Source organism: Chiloscyllium punctatum, chromosome 17 (assembly GCF_047496795.1).
Source record: "Chiloscyllium punctatum isolate Juve2018m chromosome 17, sChiPun1.3, whole genome shotgun sequence".
Classification (NCBI taxonomy): domain Eukaryota; kingdom Metazoa; phylum Chordata; class Chondrichthyes; order Orectolobiformes; family Hemiscylliidae; genus Chiloscyllium; species Chiloscyllium punctatum.
The window spans coordinates 31,290,339-31,307,744 of NC_092755.1; positions in this window are offsets into that span (position 1 = coordinate 31,290,339).

A 17,406-nucleotide genomic window follows, 5' to 3' on the forward strand; every position below is an offset into this window, starting at 1 on the left:
GCACTAACTGTTTGCTGATTATTCTGTTCGACTTGTCTGTGTAGAATATCGTGGGATTCTCCCAGATCTCGTCTACTTGTACTTCCTGATGTCCCTCTGTTATTCAGTCCTTTCGATGTTTCTAAGATTCACCACAATCACCTCTCATGTTTCGAAACTCGAGATTACAGGCTGAGTTACCCCGTCAGACATCCTTGCCACCTTAGGGGTTAATTTGGAGAATACCTTTTGAAGTTCGTCTGTAGTCAGTATATTCTTTCTTAGATTGGGACTCCGAGCGATACACAATAGTCTAAGTTTAGTCTCACCAACGCTCGATGCAACTGGTGCACGACATCCTCTATCTTCCAATTACATTCACATGAATGTAAACCTAATTTTTACTTTCCCATTTGCATATGTTCTTCCTAATACCTCTCGGTTTAACTTTTCTTATGAGCTCAGTGTGTGAGTTCTTTAAAAAAGCTCATGAATATCCAACTGTACATTATCCAATGGTTCATCATTGCCTATGTCCACAAGAAGCATCTTCAAACCATTCCAAAAAAAATGTTTGCCACTTCTGGTTTTCCGTTCATAAATGCATTCTCACACTCCCCAGTTATGTTTTTACCTTCTAAATATCTAGTAGCATGTTCTTTGTAATCGAGTCCAAGAGATACCTGACTGCGGATGACAGGTTATCTGGTCTGTAGTTTACCATTCTCCAAATTCATCCTTTCTTAAACTGTTGGATAATATTTAGAACCTTTGCCTTATCCAGATTGGCTAAATGCCTTTCGGGAATGTGTCGGAAAATAAAGTGAAAATCCGCGATGCAATCAACATGTCTATTGCTGCTTCCTCTGAAATTCCTGTATGAACCACATCTGATCTGTCAGATTTATAAATACTCAATCCAGCTTTCTTTTCAAAGATGACCTCATCACTGATAAGAATGATCTTAGACGTTACTTACACAAGTCCCATGGTCACTTGGTATTTCTGGGAGAATTTCTGGACATTCTTCCATGGAGATAGACACAAAGACACTGTTTCTTTTCCCTGCGATCTCTCTGTAATCTGCAATAAATTATCCTGAACGCAAACCAACTGTTCCACATTTGACCTTGTTTTCATTTTTTTCATACATTGATAGACGCTTTTTAGCTGTCTTCATATTTTTCTTCCGTTTGCATCCTTTTTCTCTTTCTGATTTTGGTCATTCTTTGCTGGGTCCTACATTTCTCTGAATCCACTGGCTCACTGCAACACTTGGCATTTTTCTAAGCTGCCTCCTTTCATCTAATAGGTAGATGAAGGTGGGGTTGAAAGTGATAGTCGGAGAGAAGAGTGGACCAGATTGTCAGAAAGGAAGGTGGACACATAGGAACATTCAAAAGGGCAGTGCTGACTTGGAAGGTTGGAGTAGGATAAGGTGGGATTAGGGGAAATGGGGAAATGGGGAAATCAACTATGAGCCCCTGTGGTTTGAGGGCCCCAAGGCAGAAGAGGAGGCTTTCTTACTCCAGGCTTCTGGTGGCTCGGGTTTGGCGATGGAGCAGGCCCAGGACTCTCATGTCCTTGGCAGAGTGGGAAGGGGAGTTAAAGTGCTCAGCCAGTAGGCGATAATGTCGTTCAATGTGGTTGTCTCAGAGATGTTCCCTGAAATGATCTACAAGTTGACCTCCAAGCCTCGCCAATGAAGGGAAGACCACATTGTCTTTAATGGATGCAGTACATGAGGCGTTCTGTCTCCCTTCATCACCTATCACTTTCAACCGTACCTTCATCTACCTATCATAATCCCAGCTACCTCTCCCCTGCCGCACCCTCTTCTCATTTATCTCTCAGCCCCCTGGGCCCATAAGCTTCATTCCTGATGAATGGCTTATGCCCGAAACATCGATTTATCTGCTCGTAGTATGCTGCCTGACTGTGCTTTTCCAGCACCACACTCTTCGACTCTGATCTTCAGAATCTGTAGTCCCCACTTTCTCCTCACACCTTCATGGTCTGTACGACTCAGATTTCAAATGGTTACTTCAAATACAACAAAAACTATCGTGTACTCAAACAGCATAAAAGAAAACCAATACATTGTGGTCACTGTTCCCAAAATGTCATTTCCAGCAAAATTTTCAATTAGCTCTTCTGATCACTCAACACCAATTCCTAAATAACCTGATCTCGAGCTCAGTGCTCAACATAATGTTCATGTAAACCATCTCACACGCGGTCATGAAATCCATTTTCCCAGCATTAGCATTCAATTGGGTTAACACAGTTTAGATATAATGTAAGCAGTATATTATTACTGCAGTACCCACAAATGTGTATATCTCATTTCCTGTTTTATAACATGTCCAGCATTTGTATTGCAGCTTTCACTTTGAGATATAACTCCCATCAATGTTTGTTCCATCTTACTAGATTCTGTGGAATCTGAGCGATGTGGGCTCTGGAGAGATTAATGGTAGAGATCATTTCGCCACATCATTTATGAACTTCTGAAACTTTAATTTCTCCAGATCTCCCGTTATGCTGATGGAGTAGAGAAGGACAATGATTTTCCAACAATGCTCTATATTCCCCCAGAGAGCTGAGACAGCTCTAACCTGGGTGGGAATCTTACAACAGGCTGGCAAAAAGTTTCTGCTGCTGTACAGGGTCTTAGTGAGATCACATCTGGAGTAGTGTGTACAGATTTAATCTCTTCAGTGAAGAAATGATGTTGTTATATTGGAAGCAGCTCAGAGATGGTTCCCTCAACTGAATCCTGCAATGAAGATGCTAGCTTGTAACGAAAGGATGATCAGGTTGACCCAGTAGCCATTGGAGTTTACAAAAAATAAGGATGACCTTATTTCAACATAGATGACAGATGTAGTCAACGAGTGAAGCGAATTACACAGATAGTGGAGGAACCATTCCGTTCTCCAGTGTGTTACACAGAAAAACAGGAGGATATTCAAACTTTCGACCCTGTTACACCAAAACAGGATGAGGCTATTCAGCCCCTGGAGCCTGATATACGTTTACAGAAGGAGGCCAATCAGCCATTCAACTCTGTAACAGTAGGCCATGCTGCACCAGTATCCTGTTAAACAGCAACAGGATCAGTCCATTCAGCCTCCTCAAGTCTGTAACATAGGAACTGGAAGAGGTCACACAATGATTGGAGATTGTTACACTGGGATAACAGGAGGCCATTCAGACCCACCGAGCCTATTGCAAGGGAATTGGATAAGGATAAAAACTATCTGAGACTTCTTTAATGAGAAAGGAAGAAGTAATTTCGACACGTGTCTGTTGTATGGGAACAAGAGAAAACCAATCAATCCCTCTGAACCATCTCCCGGATACATGAGGAGACCGTTCAATATTTCCATGAAGAAGTATGAGAAGACCCATCAGCCCATCAAAATGTTAGAGAGCAACAGTAAGATTCCATAATCTCCCAATCCTCTAAAGGATCAACAGGTGCAGATCATTCTGGCCTTGGAGACGACAACATGGGAACACCCGAAAGAAGTCAGCCCATCGAGTTTGTACACCAGCAGGATGATGAGTCCACTCAGCCACACATGGCTCTTATACAGCAACTGGAGCAGATCCCTTAAAAACAGATTCCCATTAAATAGGAAATCAAAGAAAACGTAAAGGCTTTCGAAAGGGAAGAACTTATAATAATGGTATACATTAGGGACTAAAGTGTAACAATAAACCATTGTAATTTAAGGCAAATTGTTAGAGTCCATTGTTCAGGACATTTGCAAATTTAAACCACAATCCATCAGAGTCAACATGGTTTTACAAAGGACAATCAAGTTTGAAGTGTTTGCTTGAGTTATTTGAAGATGTCACAAAAAAGTTGGATCGTGGGAGATGGAACATATCTGGTCTTCCTGAAGGCATTGGATGTGTCGCTTCTCCAAAGAGTAAATGGTAAGATCAGACAACATTGGTTTAGGGGTAATTTATTAGCTCGGATGGAGGATTGGTTAACCAACAAAATGGAGTCAGATGGAATAAATGTGTCGTTTTATTTTGGAAAATGCAATTTGTGGGGTGCCATTGATTTCAGCACTCATGCCTCAACCATTTGCATTGATTGGATTACTGTACTCGGTTGACGGGAGAGAAAATACAATGCCACATTTTCAGATGACTCTCACATCGGTGGGAAATTACTTTGGAATGATGATGCAAGAGATTTTAAAACTATATGGATAGGTTGCGTGAATAGGCCAATATTTAGCAAGGAAAATTAAAGCGAATAAGTATGGGGCTATTCAAGTTGGCCAGTATATTGGAAAGACAAATTATTATCTAAATGGAAAGAAAGTTCAAAGTGCTTAGGTGCAGAGGGATCTGGGTGTCTGCGTGCATATCACAGAAAACATGCCTGCAGGTACTGCAAGTAATGAGAAATGCAAGCATAATTTCAGTGTTTATTTATAAAAGGATAGAGGAGAAAGGTAGGGAGTGTTGGTGTAGCTATGCAAGGCATTAGTGAGGCTGCAACTGGAGTACAGTTTGGGTGTCCTGCAGAATGAGGTATTTCCATTGGAGGCAATTCAGAAGAGCTTCATTAGATTGATTCCGTATTTGAAGTGTTTGCCTTATGAAGAGTAATTGAGCAGTTTAGGCATATACTCTAAAGTTTATAAGAATGAAAGGAGATCTCATTGAGGTCTGTAACATTCTAAAACTAATCCAATGTGTAGATATGGAGTGGAGTTTTTTTTCATGTGGCGCAATCTACAATAAGAGACTGAAGTTTTAGGATGGAGAGATGGCAGGAAAGTAGAACAGAGGCCGTGTTGACATCAGTGTCATCGTGGGGTTGGATTCCTCACAGCTGCTCCTTGTTACTTTTCAACCCTTCGACAGTGTTTCACAGGAGTGGGGGAGGACTGGGTATCATACACAAAGCAGGCACTCAGGATAAATCAGACTCAATCAGTTAGATAGAACGTAACCAGTAGGGTCACACATTGGCCAGCGCTGGATTCTCAACTATTTACAATCTATATTACTGATCAGGTGGACGGAACAGATATACAGATGCTGAGTTTGGTGATGTCGCTGTGGTAAGCAAGAAAATAAATTATCAAGAGAGGGTGGAGAGTCTGCAAATAGATTCAGAAATGTAAAGGCAATAGATAATAGTTTAGCAGGTGGAATTTGACATGATATGGACAATAGACAATAGACAATAGACAATAGATGCAGGAGTAGGCCATTCAGCCCTTCGAGCCTGCACCGCCATTCAAGGCATTACAGGACTTAATGAAACTGTGTACTGGTGGGTTCACTCAGATCCGTTCAGACAGGGGAGGTTTTGCTCCATCCCTGATCGTCTACTCCCAGACACTGCAAGTGACCCCATTGCTCTCCGTACACATGGAATACTTTGATCTGGTTGATTGGTGGTGGGGATGGTGTTTTGAAACGTGCATCAAGGGGACGGCCTTTATCCAAGATATATTCATTCCTGTCTACGTGGAGACCCGATGACGATGGGAATGGCTGACTGCTTCTGAATGAAGAGACCATGACTGCTGCCAGGACAGTGGGTATTCACCAACATGATGTACTGTGATGGGCACACTGTGACATTAATGGAGAGAGAGAGAGCTCCTTCAGTTCCTCTGCATCTCCGCATTGACATGGATACTCTGCAGGTGCCATGGACACCATCGGGAATCCCACTATCCAGTATAGATACAACCGGCAGCTCCCTGCTGAGGGAGAAACAATCTATTTACCTCATCCACCATATATATCCTCCATCACCGAATGGTGACATTGATGTTGAGATACTGGGAGATGATGGATATGTCACCTCGTCCTGCGTGGAAAGTTCTGGATCATAGAAGCTGAATGAAACAGTGACCCTAACAGCCACTGGCAGCACCATCCTCCCCCTGGTGTGAAGCTGCAGGGCGTGTTGAAGGAGGTGACACCGCTCTGTGACCAGCCCCTTGTTCAGTCAGGGTCCCCTCATACTTTGATCCTGGGTTAAATGGCGTTTTGGAAATTGTTCCTGGAAAATCCGGGGTGGATACAGCAGATCCCTTTCCCCACAAACACTCACTGCGTGGTTTCAGAGCTTCCCTCTCTGCAGCCTCTGCTCCATTTGTTGTTCATGTTGCAGGCTCAGATGCTGTAGCTGCAGTCCCCATGCTCCATCCAGAGTTGGGTCACCAAATCCTCAGATCTCCCTGAATGTCTGAGGCAACTTACAGCACAACGTCCTGCAAAACATCCCCTGCCCCTCCACTAAATTTTCAATTGCAGAAGCCAGTCAGAGGCCCCTCGCTACAAGTGTTTTCGACCAGACCAGATCCCTGCAAAATATTTCCAGAAGGCCGTTTAGACCCAAACCTTTCCTTATTTTAAATATAGATGTGAAGTGTGTGTTCCAGTTATGTTGTGACTAGTCAAACCACTCGACATTGAGCAAAATATTATCTATTCAAATGCTTTATTTAAAATACAATCAAAGAAAAGAACGTTTTGGGATAGCTTATATGTTGGAACACTTACACAAACAATAGATACCGTACCTTCTTGGTTTACACCGCTTGGCACAAAGATATATTCAAATACAGATCCTTACAGCAGTTTTCCAATCCAGGGGGAAACAACATCAACAGAGGTCTCAGAGAGAAAAGCAGCTGGGGAATCATGTATTGAAACTTCCAACACTTCTGGGATCCCCAGCAGCTTCTGAATGCTGCAGGTAAAAGTAAAATGAGGAAATCTGGTCTGGAAGAGCTGGCAACTGCCCTTCCATTGTTACCACCATTTTAATGAAACCTAAAATCTCAGTTATTTATTTAAACTGTTTTCAGACAGCAGTTCTGCACCTCTGCCTTTAACACCTGTCTTCAAAAAAAAACCCAAAAGAAAATAACCTTTCTACAGTGATAGCATCCTCACAACTCCATATTTAATAAAATAATCTATCAATACACAAAGGTGGATTCATTTTAGACCTCCTAATCTTCCTCTGTTAGTAGACTGAAATGCATATATATTACATTGACTTTGAGCATATAAATATTCACATCTATTTCGATTTCAGTCATTTTACTCCTGCCACAGAATGCCTTTGTCTTTCTTCATCCAAGTCTCCACACTTAGGTTTTATCGCCCTGTCGCCTGTATAGTTTCAAACTGAATGGCAGCAATAATAAGCTCAATCGAAACAGACTGGTATTTTACTCCCTAAACTTCTCCAAAAACTTTAAGGGGTCATGATCAGTGATAAAGATTTGTCTCAGGTGTGTTATTGGCAATGTAAATCTGAAATGTTGCAACGCCAACACCAAGCTCAAGGCCTCCTTCCCCATTGTGGAATAAATCTGTTGATGTTTCCACTGAACACTCCAATCACACGTTACATAATGGAGCGCTTCTAATCTTTCCAATAGTCCTTTTGAATGAGATAGCTCCTCGTCTCAGCATAAAAAAATTAAATGCTTCTGCACCTCTTAATGCTCTAACCTCTTTACCTGCTACTCCTGGCCTATGCCAGTAAACCTTAACAAGACCTCGCACATTCTTCTCCATCTCTCACAGAAACCAAACTTTGATTTCTGAACTCAATCATCATCATCAGCCATTTCAGCTTATAATCTTGCCGTTTTAACTCTGCTCTTCCACACGAGTTTTCACGACTGCAGGAAGTGAATTGTTGAACTTCTCCAAAATAAGAATCTTTCTAAGAGTGTCATAGGTTTGTCTGTTTTTAATACCCTTACCACCTTTCCAAATTACTTTGTTTGATCCTTTCAAACTCAATGTGCGTTTAACCAGGGATGCTATTTTAGATTCCTGTAACGCTGTCTGTCAGTCTCTGGCCCAAGCTCATATGTACTTCAGATGGCTTTCTTCACCACTCCATACTGGCCAGATACCGCCTCCGATAGGGATGCAAATACCTATCAGCTTTGGATCAAATAAATCCACATGGTCACTGGTGTCTGCATTTGTTTAGCCACTTTCTCAAATGAAATTAAAAGGACTTCCCCATCCTTCTCATCAAATTTAGAGAATGCCTGGATGTATTTCAACAGAACCTTGTTAGGCCATTGGTTACAATAGGGTTGCTCAACCGCACTATCCTCCTCATCCCACCGACATTCTATCTTCATCTCCGCCTTCTATATCAACTTCCGTCTCTAATTGCTAACTTTTAAAGTTGAAACTCTCTGCTTTTCTTCTGTCCTTTTCTCTCTTTCTTCTTCGTTTCCCTTTCTTTTATTTCTACTTTTCATCATAATTCAAACTCTTTCAATTCCTTCTCAGGTTCAAAGACCATCATTTGAAATTGAATTCCAGCCATTTCCAAAGAGTCTGATGGCGGTTCCACTAAACGTAATTGCCGATCTATAGCTGTAATTATCTCTCATTTTCTCACAGACAATCGCAACCCCAACTCCAGGTTGTCTGTCAATTCCGAAAGTTTTACCATCATTACCATTTGTAAAACCGCCAACTTCACTTTTCCACACCCAGAGAACTCTTAATGACTGAATCTTTATATACAAAATACTGTTTAAACCAACAGAATTCAACATCCAGAAAAAAGACACTATCAACTACCATACGCGACCTTTGAACCCAATAGCCTCCTGGTGCATATTCTCCAATGTCTGTGTGAGCTTATTTTGGATGATTTGGTTTCCTCCCACAATCCAAAGATGTGCATGTCAGGTGTATTGGCCATGATAAATTGTTCATAGTTTTCAGGGATGTGTGGGTTGGTTGCCTTCGTCGGGTAAATGTGTAATAATAGGGTAGAGGAATGGGTCTGGGTAGGTTACTCCTCGGAGGATCGGTGTGGACTTGTTGGGGAGAATGGCCTGTTTGCAAATTCTAAACCCAATTTGGTATTATCGATTTAGAACCGGACAAGAGTCCCCAGTTTGCTATAGACGAACCAGACTGCCGCAAATTATTTTAAGAAGGTAGGTTGGATGCCAACCTTTCCTTACTTTAAAGGTAGATGTGAGTTGGGTGTTCCAGATGTCAAACTATTCAAACCACTCACCATTAAGCAAAACACAATATTTTTAAACACTCTAATGAAAATCCAATTAGAAATGAAGATTAATTTAGAATAATTTTTCTATTGGCAATCTTAACCGAATAATGGATACAGTACCTTCTACTAATGAACTGTTCCAATATATCAACATCCCATAAACACACCCCTTGGCAAAAAGGAACATTCAGACATGCATTCTTGCATACAGTTCTCCAATCCAGGAGGAAACACCATCAAGTGAGCTTCCAGAGAGAATAGCAGCTGTGGATAATTTTCTGAAACTTGCAACCCTTCTGGGACCCCAAGCACGTGGTGATTGTTATAGCTACAGTATAAAAAAAACTAGAAATTCTGGTCTGTGCCAGCTGGCCATTGTTACTGCTATTTATTTTTAAAACCCTAAAAGCCCCATAAGTTATTTACTTGAGCCGTTTTCAGTAGGAAGTTTTGCCTTTAAGGTCTCTTACTAAAAAAAGGGAGAAAATAACCTCTTATTTAAAAAGTGACAGCATTGTCAGGCAATTTATATGCGTGGTCCTTTACTCAGTGGGCTTCCTTTTGTTACTAATCGCACGGTCACCTGAGAGCGACAGCCACAGGTACAGACCAAGTTACAAGGATGTTTCTCCTAACTTCTGAAACACGCCTGTCCATGGACCATCACATGGGACATACCAGGAAGTGAACAACAGCTTGACACACCCCATTTCATTATTTCTGAGCTACACAATGCCAGCACTCGATACACTAGGGAGGCCAAAACCCAAGACCAGGGAAAGAAAGAAAGGGACAAGAGATTCACATTAAAGACAGAAACAGACAGTTAATTAACTGAAAAGATGTTGTGGAAATATGTGGAAAACGTCAGGGCAGTGGGACTAACTGGCGAAGTGAGATCTTCGAGAGTAAAATTACAGGAATGAGAACATTGAATAAAGGCATTGTCAGATCAGCTGAAATGGTTTGTTACATCAAGTTCTCAATCTGCTTCACAGAACACCACAAACAACATAAACTGGGACAAGATGACAGCCCAGCATGGAGAGCTGTGCAAACCGTGCTAGTGTGTTCCTCAGTAAACTGCACTATCTGCACAGCATGAGAGTATTGCAAACTTTACTCTCATATGCTAACTATACTCGCAACAGATTTACTGCTTACAGTGGGAAGGTTTGCTCTCTCTGCGTGTGTGTGTGTGTGTTCATCAGAGACTGAGAGAGTGTGTGTGCGCGCGATTGGCGTGGTTGAATGCAAAACTCATTGTTTGAGAAGGAACGCACATGGAGGAAATTATTTTAAATACAAACAACAGGCAAGCTTTTTGTTAATCAGTAGAGAGAACGAGGGAGGTTTAATGGACAGATGAGCTAAAGTGTTTGAGAATGTTAAAGTAAAGGCATTGCCAGACACAATAGCAATATCCATCGGCGTGCACATGAATGACAGATGGCTGGGAGTTTGGTGTGAGGTTGAATCAGATTTGCTTCAGCAGGTTTGAAGCCCGGAGTGTCAGCAGGAGATTATTGGCTTCATTAAGACTGTATTTCATAGCTCAAGGTTCAAACAACAGATCGAATAAACCAATGAGATATATTCTGGAGAGGTGAGTATTTCAAGTTAGAAATGTTCAGGGTATGGTGTCAAGAATCAGCTCATAGTCAAAGGGATCTCCCACAGTTGTGACCTGACTGCTTCAGCTGCAGATATTGGCCAGGAATGGGATGGAACCAGTGGAAGGAAGTTGAGTTTGTAACCAGAAGAGTAGAAAGTGACCTCCATGCTCTTAACAGTGAAGGCAATGAGACAATGCATTGTGGTTCTCCCCTGAAACTGAATAGTTCAACATAGAGACCCGTGAGTAACACTGCCAGAGCAGAGAGCGAGACAGTAATTAAACACCTTCATTGATGTAGTTAGTCTGTAGAGTAAATATCTGGATGGAGAGATTCAACAGGAGCAATAACAGTGGCAGGAAGTGTAGACTATATGAAAGAACAATAATACAGTCATAACTGGTTTATAGAAAACAAAATCTGGATAGTGACACTCACCAGGAACACCAACGATAGCCAGGAAGGGATAATAAAAATATTGAATAATGAGAAGAGCGTAATAGATCCGCGATGATAATGACCACCAATCAAATTCAGAAAGATACCAAACATAATCAGATAAGCTCCTGTATATTGTTGGAATATTCCTGTCTAATGTTCTCAGATTCTGATCCATTGTTGGAATATTTCAGTCTAATGTTCTCAGATTCTGATCCATTGTTGTAATATTTCAGTCTAATGTTCTCAGATTCTGATCCATTGTTGGAATATTTCAGTCTAATGTTCTCAGATTCTGAAACAAAGTACGGTACTTATTGACCAGTGTGGGGCTACTCCTGGTTTTAATACCCTGTTTTCTAATCCTTTCATAACCTTGAGACAGAGCATTGAGACTGCTGCTCAGTAACAGGCCAAAGCAATTCTGTCCCTATGGGCCCCTGACAGAGGATAGGAGAAGGCCATTCAGCCCATATTAATCTGGTGCTACTTGAAAAGGTGGAAAGTTGGAATATTGGCACATTTTGTCAACAGAATCATTCAAAACAAAGGGATTTGTCGCTGCAGCTGTATGAGGTGTCACTGAGAGGGCACCTGGAGTACATTGTGATGTTTGTGTTTCTGTAACTGAGAAGGAATGGGTCTCTATTAGATACAGTTTACCGGCTGCTTGTAATCCACGGGTTGCTGTGTCTCGGATCTGTTACACAAGGACAGGAGGAGGCCATGCAGCCTCTCGAGTGTGTTATAGAAGAACTGGAGGAGGCCATTAAGCCTCTTGAGTCTATTACAGAGGGATAGCATTTCCAGTGTATTACAGAGGGACAGGAGGAGCCTATTCAGTCTCTCGAGCCCGTTATAGAGGCACAGAAAGTGTTTATTTAACTTTCAAGTCTGTTACGCATAAATATTAGTTTTAAATTAGTGTGGAATAGGAAAGACCTGATGTAAACATTAAAGTTCTAACTTTAAATGAGGCCAATTTTGAAAATGTTAGGCGTGCACTGTGAAAGGCTGATTGGAATACCCGATTCACAGGTAAACGGATGGTTGGTAAATGCAAGGCCATCAAAACTTGGTTTCAGAGATTCCGGAGCCAACGTGTTCCCATTAGTGAGAGGGGCAAGGCTGATGAGTGCAGGGAGTGCTGGATGGCTAGATATATTGATGCTCTGGTCAAGGTAAGGAAGGAGGCATATGTCAGATAAACAGAGCTGAGATCAAGTGAATTCTGAAAGGTGTGTAATGGCAGCAAGTGTATCGTCAATCGGGAAATTGGGCCAGAAAAATGTGGACAAGAGATGGCTTTAGAAATTGGGTTAATGAGGCATTGAAGAAATTCTACAAATCCGTTAATGGCAAAAGATTAACTAGGCAGAGAATAGGGTCCCTTAAAGATCAGTAAGGCTACCTATTTATGAACCACAACAGATTTGAGGGATACTAAACAAGTATTTCTCCTCACTATTTAATGTGGACGAGGTTACAAGAGCGAGAGAATGAAGAAATGTGCAATGATACCTTGAAACGTGTCTATATTTCAAGGAGGTGTTGGAAATTTAAAACACATAAAGGTGAACTAATCCCTGGGACCTGATCAGTTGTATCCCAGATGTTTGTGGGAAGCTAGGAAATAGACTGCTTTTGCATTTTGCTGATATATTTGTAACATTGATTTTTACGGGTGAGGTGTCAAAAGACTGGAGGGCTGCTAACATAGTGCAATGATTTAAGAAAGTAAAGAAAAAAACAGGTAACTCTAGATTGGTGAGTATGACGTCAATGGTGATTAAATTGTTGGAGGGGATTTCGAGGAAAAGGATCGATATGTATTTGGAAAGACAAGGACTGAAGAGGGCTTTGTACAATTGAGATTATGTCTCACTGATTCGGTGGATTTTTTTGAGGAAGTGATGAAGATGATTGATGAAGGCAGGAGAGTGGATGTTGTCTTTATGGAATTCAGTAAGAAAACCAAAATGGTCTACATGGTAGACTGGTTAGCAAGGTCAGACTGCCTGGGATCTAGGGAGAACTCGCCATTTAGCTCCAAACTTTTCTTGAATATTGGAGACAGTGTGTGACAGTGGACATTTGTTCATTAAACTTGGAGACCTGTGACCAGCTCGCAAAGATCAATAGTGGGTCCACTGCCTTTTGTCACTTATACAAATCATTTCCATTTGAGGATATGAAGTATGGTCAGTAAGTTTGTAGATGATAATAAATTTGGTGGTGTAGTCGACAGTGATGAATGATCTCTTAGACCACAATGGGACTTTGCTGAGGTGAACCGAGGAGTGGCAGATGGAGTTAATTTTAGATACACGTGAGCTGTTGCGTTTTGGCAAGACATATCAAAGCAAGACATACAGGTAGGGTCCTGTCGAAAGCTGCCAATCAAGGAGAACTCCATAGAAGTTATCGAATCCCTACAGTGAGAAAACAGGCTTTTCGGCCCATCGAGGCCACACCGACCCTCTAAACAGTATCCCACTGGACAAAGCCCTACCCTATCCCTCTCAGCCTGCATTTTCCATGGCTAATCTACCTCGCCTGCACATCCCTGGGTACTTTACTCAATTTAGCATGGCCAATCTACCCTTATCTGTATATCTTTATACTGTCGGAGGAAAACATAACATCCGGAGGAAACTCATGCAGACATGGAGAGAATGTGCAAACACCACACAGACTGTCATTCAAGGATGGAGTTAAACCCAGATCGCTGTGCTCTGAAGAAGCAATTCTAGTCACTGAGCTACTGTGTCACCTTGTGGTGCAGGTTCTCCGTTCCTTGAAAGTGCCGTCACAGGTAGACAGCGCAGTGATGAAGGCATATGGTGATCTTCCCTTTATTGGTGCGTGCTTTGTGTCTAAACATTTTCACGACGCGTTGCATCTGTACAGGACATTGGTTTGGCCACTCTTGTAATATTGCCTTTAATTCCTGTCTCCCTGCTGTCAGAAAGATGTTGTCAAACTTGAAAGGGTACAGAAGAGATTTAAAAGAATGTTGCAGGTGTTGGAGGGTTAGAGTCACAGGGAGAGTTTGAATAGGCTGGGACTACTTTCAAGTGTTGAGGCTGAGGGGTGACCTTAAAGAGGTTTATAAAATCATGAGGGGAATAGATAAGGCAAACAGTCAACGTCTTTTCCCAGGATAGGCGAGTCCAAAATTAGAAGACAAAGGTTTAAGGTGAGAGGGGAAAGATTTAAATAGGGACATGAGGGACAACATTTTCACACAGAGACTGCTGCGTGTATGGACTGAACAGCCAAAAGAGGTGGTGGAGGCAGGTACAGTTACACCATTTAAAAGGCATTTGGATGGATACATGCATGGGAAGAGTTTAGACGGAAATGGGCCAAATGCTGGCAAGGGGAACGAGATTTATTTAGGATATTTGGTTGGCATAGATGACCGGACTGCAGGATCGTTTTCTGTACTATACATCACTGAGACTCTGTTGCCTTTTGAGTGTATAACACAGGAACAGGAGGAGGCTACTCAGCTTCTGAATTCTGTCAGTCAGATTGTTTGCTCAATTACTGAGAGCAAAATACAAAAATACATCATTCAGATTTTGATGGTGATTTACAGAATCAGGAGAATTGCTTTTCGTCAACAGAAGCTGTAAGGAATGTGAAGAGGCTATTCAGTCCCTCAATTCCATTCTACAGGAGCAGGAGGTGAGCACATAGCTATTGGAGCCTGTTACACAAGAACAGGAGGACGACATCCATTTTCACAGACTTGGGATCAGGAAGCAGTCATTCAACTGCTTGAGACTGGGACATAGGAACAGGAGGCAGTCATTCAACTGCTCGAGGCTGGGACACAGGAACAGGAGGGAGTCATTCAACTGCTCAAGACTGGGACACAGGAACAGGAGGCAGTCATTCAACTGCTCGCGGCTGAGACACAGGAACAGGAGGGAGTCACTCAACTGCTTGAGACTGGGACACAGGAACAGGAGGGAGTCATTCAACTGCTCGAGGCTGGGACATAGGAACAGGAGGCAGTCATTCAACTGCTCGAGGCTGGGACACAGGAACAGGAGGGAGTCACTCAACTGCTTGAGACTCGGACACAGGAACAGGAGGGAGTCACTCAACTGCTTAGACTGGGACACGGGAACAGGAACAGGAACAGGAGGCCGTCACTCAACTGTTCGAAACTGGGCCACAGGAAAATCTGTAGGCTAGTGAGGCCCCAGGATCCTGTTACGCAGGAACAGGAGGAGGTGCCTAACTTCCCACCAGTATGAGACATTGGGAGAGAAGAGGAGTTTGCTTGGAACAAACATAAATACATGAACAAGTTGCATTAGTGGTCCATTCAATCCTGCCCCACCATTCACGAAGACCACGGCTGATCAGACTGTGATTTCCTCATTCCATTTTGCGGAGACTGTACTCTCTGCAGCCCCTGCTCTATTTGTTGGTCATGTTGCAGACCCAGATGCTTTAACAACAGTCACCATCACTCATCCAGATGGTCGGGTCTAAGGATGAGTCAGGATTTGAAGGATCCAATCACAAGAATGAAAACACAAAATAAAGGTATTGCCAGATGTTTAGTACTCTCACATTCGCAATCAAACTCACATAAACAGCCCATCCATAATACATTCGGGATGGAGCACTGTGTAGATATGGCTAGCGTACTGCTGAATGCAACCCAACCATATCCAGAATGGAACTCTGTGCAGCTCACACCAATACTTGATCTATATTCCTGGGATAAATGTCCAGCGGGGGGAGATGTGCAGACCTCACTGGTTTATTCATATATAAACACAGGCTGTTCCAGTTTTCCGTAACACTGTGTTAGATCACTGCCCAGTGTGGGGAAACTTGCTGGAAGTGACAGGATGTGCAACTCCCATCCAGTTACAGCGCCATATCTCCACTGTACCTTGACAAGTTTTGATGCAGATGAGAAAATCATTGCAAGGGAGAGATGTAAATGGAAACAGTTGAAACACCAATAGTTCTGATTAAGGCGAGTATCCCACAAGTATTTAAAGATGAAATAACTGAGATATTATCCGATGAGGTTCTGTGAATGGTACAAGGAAGTAAGAGGGGGTTAGTGATGTTATAGTGGTTGCACTATAAGCCTCCAAATCATCAATGGGAATTAGAGGAACAAATATGCAGGGAAACTGGTGAGAGTAGCAGGAGCATTAGGATTGTCATAATAGGTGATTTAAATTTTCCTAACATAGAATGGGACATCCAGATGGTTAAGAACTTCGATGAAACGTAATTTCTTAAGTTTGTTCAAGAAAGTTTCCCAAGCAGTATATAAAGGGTCCTACACGGGAAGGGACAAACTCGACCTACTGTTGTGAAATAGGGATGTATAGGTGACGGTGGTAAAGTGGGGGAGTATTTTGGGAAAAGTGTCTGGCGATGTATTAATTTTAAAATAGTTATGGGAGGGACAAAACTGGTCCACAGATTCAAGTTCTGAATTGGGGCAAGGCAATTAGACAGAGGATTGCAGGGGTTAATTGGAGTAGTTTGTTTTCAGGTAAAAGGATATTTGGCACGAGGGACAGCTGTAAAAGTGAGATAGCTCGAGTTCAAGGGTTACATGTTCCTGTGAGGGTGAAGGGAAAGTGAGGCTGGAATAGAAAACCCTGGATGACAAGAGATATTCAGGCTCTATCCAGCAAAAAGGAGGCGTGGCTCAGGTACAGGCAGCTGGAATTAAGGGAATCCCTGGAGGTACACAGGGGATACAGGAATTTACTGAAGAAGGAAATCAGGAAGGCGAAAAGGGAGTATGGGATAGCCTTGGCTGAGACGATTAGGGTGAACCCAAATTCACTATCGTAAAGAAAAAGAACAACTAGAGAGAGAATAGGACGCCTTAAAAACCAAAATAGGCACGCATGTGTAAAACTACAAGAGATGGTTGAGGTCCTCAATTTCTCCTCTGTGTTTACCATGAAGAAAGTCATGAAGATCCTGTGACCTTTGGGAGGTTAATTGTCATATCTTGGTACTGTCGAAATCACAGTAGAGGTGCTGCTGGACATATTAGAATGCACAAAGTCAGATAAATCTCTTGGTCCTGACCAGATATATCCAAGAGCACTGCAAGAGGTGAGAGAAGACAGGGGCCAAGGTCCCGGAAGACTGGGCGGTAACAAATATATAGTACCCTTCTTCAAGAAGGGATGCAAATAAATGCCTGGTAAATACAGACCAGTAAGCTTCACATCTGTTTGCGGTAAACTACTTGAGAAGGTTCTGAGGTACAAGATATGCATGCATTTGGAAAGACAGAGTTTGACC